Source organism: Mus caroli, chromosome 14 (genome assembly GCF_900094665.2).
Source record: "Mus caroli chromosome 14, CAROLI_EIJ_v1.1, whole genome shotgun sequence".
NCBI lineage: Eukaryota > Metazoa > Chordata > Mammalia > Rodentia > Muridae > Mus > Mus caroli.
In genome coordinates, this window is record NC_034583.1 from 75,111,220 (window position 1) to 75,117,219 (window position 6,000).

The 6,000-nt window shown below is 34.6% G+C and overlaps 1 pseudogene; it reads right to left on the minus strand.

Annotated features, from left to right (window-relative positions):
• The window catches only part of LOC110308983, a 30,938-nt pseudogene extending 25,258 nt beyond the window's left edge, over positions 1-5,680 (minus strand).
• Between the last annotated feature and the right edge of the window lie 320 nt (positions 5,681-6,000).

Below are 6,000 nucleotides of genomic sequence, written 5' to 3' on the forward strand. Positions count from 1 at the left end.
TTTTGAATATGAGTCTAAACTCATTAATGTCAATTAAAATATATTTGTGGAAAGTTTCAGGCTCTTTTACAATAATACCTCAACTGTTGACAAATAAGAGGTTTTTCTTTAATTGCTGGAATTACTTTAACTGTTAATAAAATCATTTACCTGAAAGATGGAGAAAATTGTTGTGATTAAGCATATTTTTCAAGAAGCTCAACTAAGCAGTCCATTCAGAGGTTATCTGATTTAATTATCCTCTAAGGACTAAGGAAAAGGGTTGATTAATTAAATGAAGGAGATAGCGCTTGTTTAAGTAATTAGTGCCTGTTAGCACATACTTTAAAACATTTCAGTACTTTTTAAGTGGCAATGTGGAAACAAAACGAATAAAATGACACCATTTTGTTAGAGAAACTGGAAATAATCATCTTAAAATTATTAGATTTTATATAGATTAATAATTTTCTTAGCCATCTCAAAATTCATCAAGAAACAACACCTCTGCCCACCACACAGACACACACAGACACACAGACACACACACACACACACACACACACACACACACACACACACACTTTTTTGTGTGGCATGTAGGGCTATAGTTTTTTCATCTCACTTATTCCAGAACTTTTTATTTAACTAGCACACAATAGTTCATACATTTTATTTGTAGTTATTTGCATAATTAAATTGATCCACTTGGATAATAATAATACTTAAACCAAACAAGGACCCAACCAAAAAAAAAAAAAAAAAAGAACTTTAAAGCAATCTCGCTTATGAATATCGATGCAAATATACTCAATAAAATTCTTACAAACCGAAACGAAGAACACATCAAAACCATCAATCAAGTAGACTTCATCCTAGGGATGCAAGGTTAGTTCAATATATGAACATTCATTAATGTAATCTACTATATAAACAAACTCAGAGGAAAAAAATCACATGATCATCTCCTTAGATGCAGAAAAAGCATTTGACAAAATGCAACAGTCCTTCATGTTTAAAATATTTGAGAGCCTCCTAACTAGTCTGTCCCCCTGGAGAAACTATATCCATAATTAGCCCAGAAGACCCAGAAACAGGCCCAAAGTTGGATCCAGCTCAAGAGGAGGTCCCAAGTCCTTACATTACTGAGGCTATGGAGCACTCACAAAAAGATACCTATCATGACTGCCTTCCAAAAGACACAACAAGAAGCTGAAAGAATCAAGTGCAGATATTTGCACCAAAGCATTGAACAGAAGATGCTCAACCCTGTGATTGAATTAGGATAAAGGTGGAAGAAGCTGAGGAGGAGGAATATACCCTGTAGGAGGACAAGCAGTCTCAATTAAACTGGACCAAAGAGATCTCTCAAACACTGGATTACCAATCAGGCAGCATACACCAGCAGCAACACATATACAGCAGAGGGCTGCCAGGTCTGGCTTTAGTTAGAAATGATCACCTAACCTTCAAGAAACTGGAGACCCCAACTGGTTTAGAGGTCTGGTGGATTGGGGGTTGGGGTGTGGGGATCTCCTCATGGAGACAGGGGGGCAGGAAGGAGGTATGGGATGTGGAACAGTTGGAGGGTGGACCAGGAGGGGAATAAAATCTTGAGAGTAAAATTAATTAATTAATTAATTAATTAATTAATTAATTAAAAAACATATGGACATATTGGTCAAAGAAAATACAATGTGTAAAAGCTTCTAACCCATGTTATCCAGGAAATTCAGGACACAATAAAAAAAATTCAAACCCGAGAATAATAGAAATAGAAGAGGGTGAAGACTCCCAGCTCAAAGGGCCAGAAAACATCTTCAGCAAAATCATAGAAGAAAGCATCCCTAAAGAGAGAGTTGGCCATAAATGTATAAGTAGGTGGACTCTGCAAGTTCCCTCTTTCCACTTTAGGGCATTTCATTAAAGGTCCTTCCCTTTGAGTCCAGAAGGTCTCTCACCTCCCAGGTCTCTGGTACATTTTAGAGGGTCCCCACAACTCCTACCTCCTGTGTTTGCCTGTTTTCATTCTTTCTGCTGGGCCTCAGGTCTTCAGTACTATTTGTCTGAATACATGCATAGTGCCCCTGATACCTGGTCATGTTTCCCTTTCCCATGCCTGTGCCTTCTCCCACCCAGGTCCCTACCTAACTCTATCCCCTTGATTTCTTTCTTGCCCTTTCTAAGTCTGATTGAGGGATCTCTGCTTGTGCCCTCCTTTTTGTTAAAAGTAATGGTTTGTTATTTTTGTTTTGAAATGTTTATGAGATACGTATAATAGTCACATATTTTTATATAATAATATCTACATATATTTGACATTACTATATTGATATATCATATGTTGATTCTTCTGTATAGGCTTACTCATGTGTTTGTACAAGAATATACACCAGTCTATTATAACTCATGTTTTTTAATCCCTGTTGTAATAATCCTTTTTTTCAGAACCTTTGGATTTCAGCAAGAATAAGGTCATCCTTATTTTACTAATGACTAAAGGCAGTCTACTTCTCCACAGGCTTTCCAAAGCTTCTTCTACTTTGTATGAATCCTGAAAAAGCTTTTTATTCCTAATGAAATGTACAAGGTTGCCTTCATCCTTGCACAGCCTCACTCCTTAGTAACTTCTTCATCCTCATTTTCTTATATTTTTGCGAAACAAACCACCAGTAAGTGGCATACTTTGGCCTTCATTTTTTAAGGCAGACCCTTACAGTGTTAGCCAGAAGAATTCATACACCCATTCCTCGTGTATTCAGATGATCACACATTTTGGATTACCGGTGTATGTCACCATGCTAAACTCATTTTATTTTCAAGTGTCACATGTGGCTTCATGTTACAAAATCAGTATTTGAATCTATATCTGGATTTTTTCCCACATTTTTATCAGATATTTTCTTCATTTACTTTCAAATTCTATTCCAAAAGTCTCCTATACCCTCCCCAAGCCCTGCTCCCCTAACCACTCACTCCTACTTCTTGGCCCTGGCGTTCCCCTGTACTGGGGCATATAAAGTGTGCAAGACCAAGGGGCCTCTCTTCCAAATGATGGCTGACTACGCCATCTTCTGCTACGTGTGCAGCTAGAGACATGAGCTCTGGGGTGTTACTGACTAGTTCATATTGTTGTTCCACCTATAGGGTTGCAGACCCCTTCAGCTCTTGGGTACTTTCTCTAGCTCCTATATTGGGAGCTCTGTGTTCCTTCCAATAGATGACTGTGAGCATCCACTTCTGTATTTGTCAGGCACTGGCAAAGCCTCACAGAAGACATATCTGGATTTTACTTCATAGAAATGCAAGATATTCTATCCTTGAACTTCACTATGATGACCTCAGAGAAGTTTCAAAATTAGTATCTATATACTATCATCTTCCTTAAAATCAACTTTCTTCTCTATAAAATCCAAAGTGACTAACTCCAGAATATTAGTTTGCAATCATGCCATGATGCTTAGATGCTCTTTAATGGAATGAGGATTTATTTCTTCTACACCAGTTAACTCTGTAGATATTGTAATAAATATATGTTTTAGTTATAACATTTTGTAGTATTTATCCATGATGGGTATAGATTAAGCTATATTGGAGTAAATACCTCTTAAATACAAACTCAAGTTAGTCAAAAAAGTTAAATATTTTGACTATTAAAATCTATGCAAATTAATGTTAATTTGTCAGAGTAAAGTATTGAGCTGGACTCCTAGTAACTACTTTTATTTCCTGTGATATTTTTCTTGCTCACAATTCAATTAACTAAATAAATAAGTAGTTGCCTAACTAAATTGCTAAGTTAGGGTCATTTTGGTGGAAAATGATATGGGATAGAAGCAAAACAGTTAAATTTAGGAAAGAAAGTGAAACATTTAAGAATGACAGAAAATAATATATGTTATTCCATAAGTTAATATGAATTTTTAACATTAAAATAAGTTTGATCTTAATAGTCTCAAATATGTTACTTACTTTTTATCCTAAAATGAAGAAATGGGTATTTAAATATGACATTAACAGATACATACTGTGTTATGATTAAGATCTCAAGTGTTCTCCAAAGACTACATGCAAAACTCTCAGCTCACAGGTAGATCCATAGGAAACTATATTAGTATTTTATTCCATTTAATTCACAGGTGAATGGTAAGAATATCCATGGATTTTTCTAAGTAGGGTTCCTTCTGTGCTGGTAATTACCTACACATACACCACTTTCTGTATATATTTAAGAAAATGATTGGTTTTTATTTCCTCTTTCAAAACCTAAACACATGAAAAAGTATATAGATTACTAATCAAAAATATGAAGCTGACATGATAGTCGGTGACAGCATTATACAGATATATACTGAAATTTAATAATGAAATCTCGTCATTATTTTCCAGGGTTTAAAAAATCTAGAAGTAAAGTAGAAATCTGAAGAGATGGAAGGAAAAAAAAAACATTTTTAAGAGCATATTTTGTACATTTTAAATCTTCTTTGAAAAGTTAAATTTTTCATTGTATCAATATCATGCTCTGTTCCCCAATGTCTCTTCCCAAAGAACAACTGAGGAGAAAAGTGTGTCAGAATGCCTTCTAAAGTAGGATCTTCCAAAATCGTAGTAGGCCATTGACGACGTCCAATTTCATTGACTTTTATGTGCAAAGTCCTTTAGAAAAACTAAACTTAAACACCCGATTCTGTATCACCGACATTGTCACTTGATACTCTACCTCCTATAAGCAAAATGGCTGTGTCATACCTTCCTCTGTCAAATATTGTCCACTTGAAACCAGCTATTAAAATTTCAATGTACTTTCCTGAGAAAATAAAAATGAATAAGAAAGTTTTTAGTCAGATTTTGAGACTTGATTTTTTTGTATAAATAATTATAAGCAATATTTTATTTCTATTTTTATATTTGTTGTATTACATTAATTAAACAATTATATTTCCGTTCACATTGTGTTCCACTTTACTATGTCTTATTAGAATTTATATAACCATTTTCTGATGTTACAATCTGTACTACAAACTGTAATCTACCAAAAATGTTGTTATGGTGTTTATCAAAGATTTAAGCAGCCATGCGTGGTGGCGCACACCTTTAATCCCATCCCTCGGGAGGCAGAGGCAAGCAGATTTCTGTGTTCGAGACCAGCCTGGTTTACAAAGTGAGTTCCAGGACAGCCTGGGCTATAGAGAGAAACCCTGTCTCGAAAAAGCAAACAAACAAACAAACAAACAAACAAACAAAAACAGCATAATTTAATCACCAGTGTTTAATTACAGATCATATAGTTAAATAAAATTTAAGCAGTAATTGTCAGTTGATAGTATCATTTTTGTTATTATGATTATGATTATTAGTAGCAGCAGTAGTTGTAGTAGTAGTAATAGTAGTGTATTGATTGTATGCACATATATGTGTGCAGGCATATGTCAAGGTCTTAAGTTAATATTTAGATGTCTTCCAGGTTTCTATCATAATGTTTGATATCTTGTCAGGACAAATATTGGCAAGGGCTTGCAACAAGTTATTCTGTGGTAAGAAACATACACAGAAATAAATTAGGATAACTGCTTCATGAAAACTGTTTTAAGTATTTACCAAAGCTGCATTCATGTTTTCCATAAAATTTCTCTTTCTTCCTAAATTCTGCAAATAACCTGTATTCCCAGTGCTCAGGAGGCTGGGACATGAGCATGGCCATGATTCCTAGGATAGTTATGGGCTATACAGTGATTGCTCAGCAAACTGAGTGTTTATAATGAGATCTTGAATCGGAAAGTCTATGTTGAAAAATTGAAAACTAACTGAAAAAAATTCTACCATTTAATGCGTCAATATAAATGACAGTGATATATAATAATATTTTCAATAACTTTCATAATTCAAGATGAAAATCACACAAACACCAAAATTGTAGACCAAACATAGTTTTGGTTGATTCCATGCATGAATACACTGCAGAACACGGATAATGACATACTGAATTCAAACGTCCTGCTATTTGTAAATCTTAGCAGCATA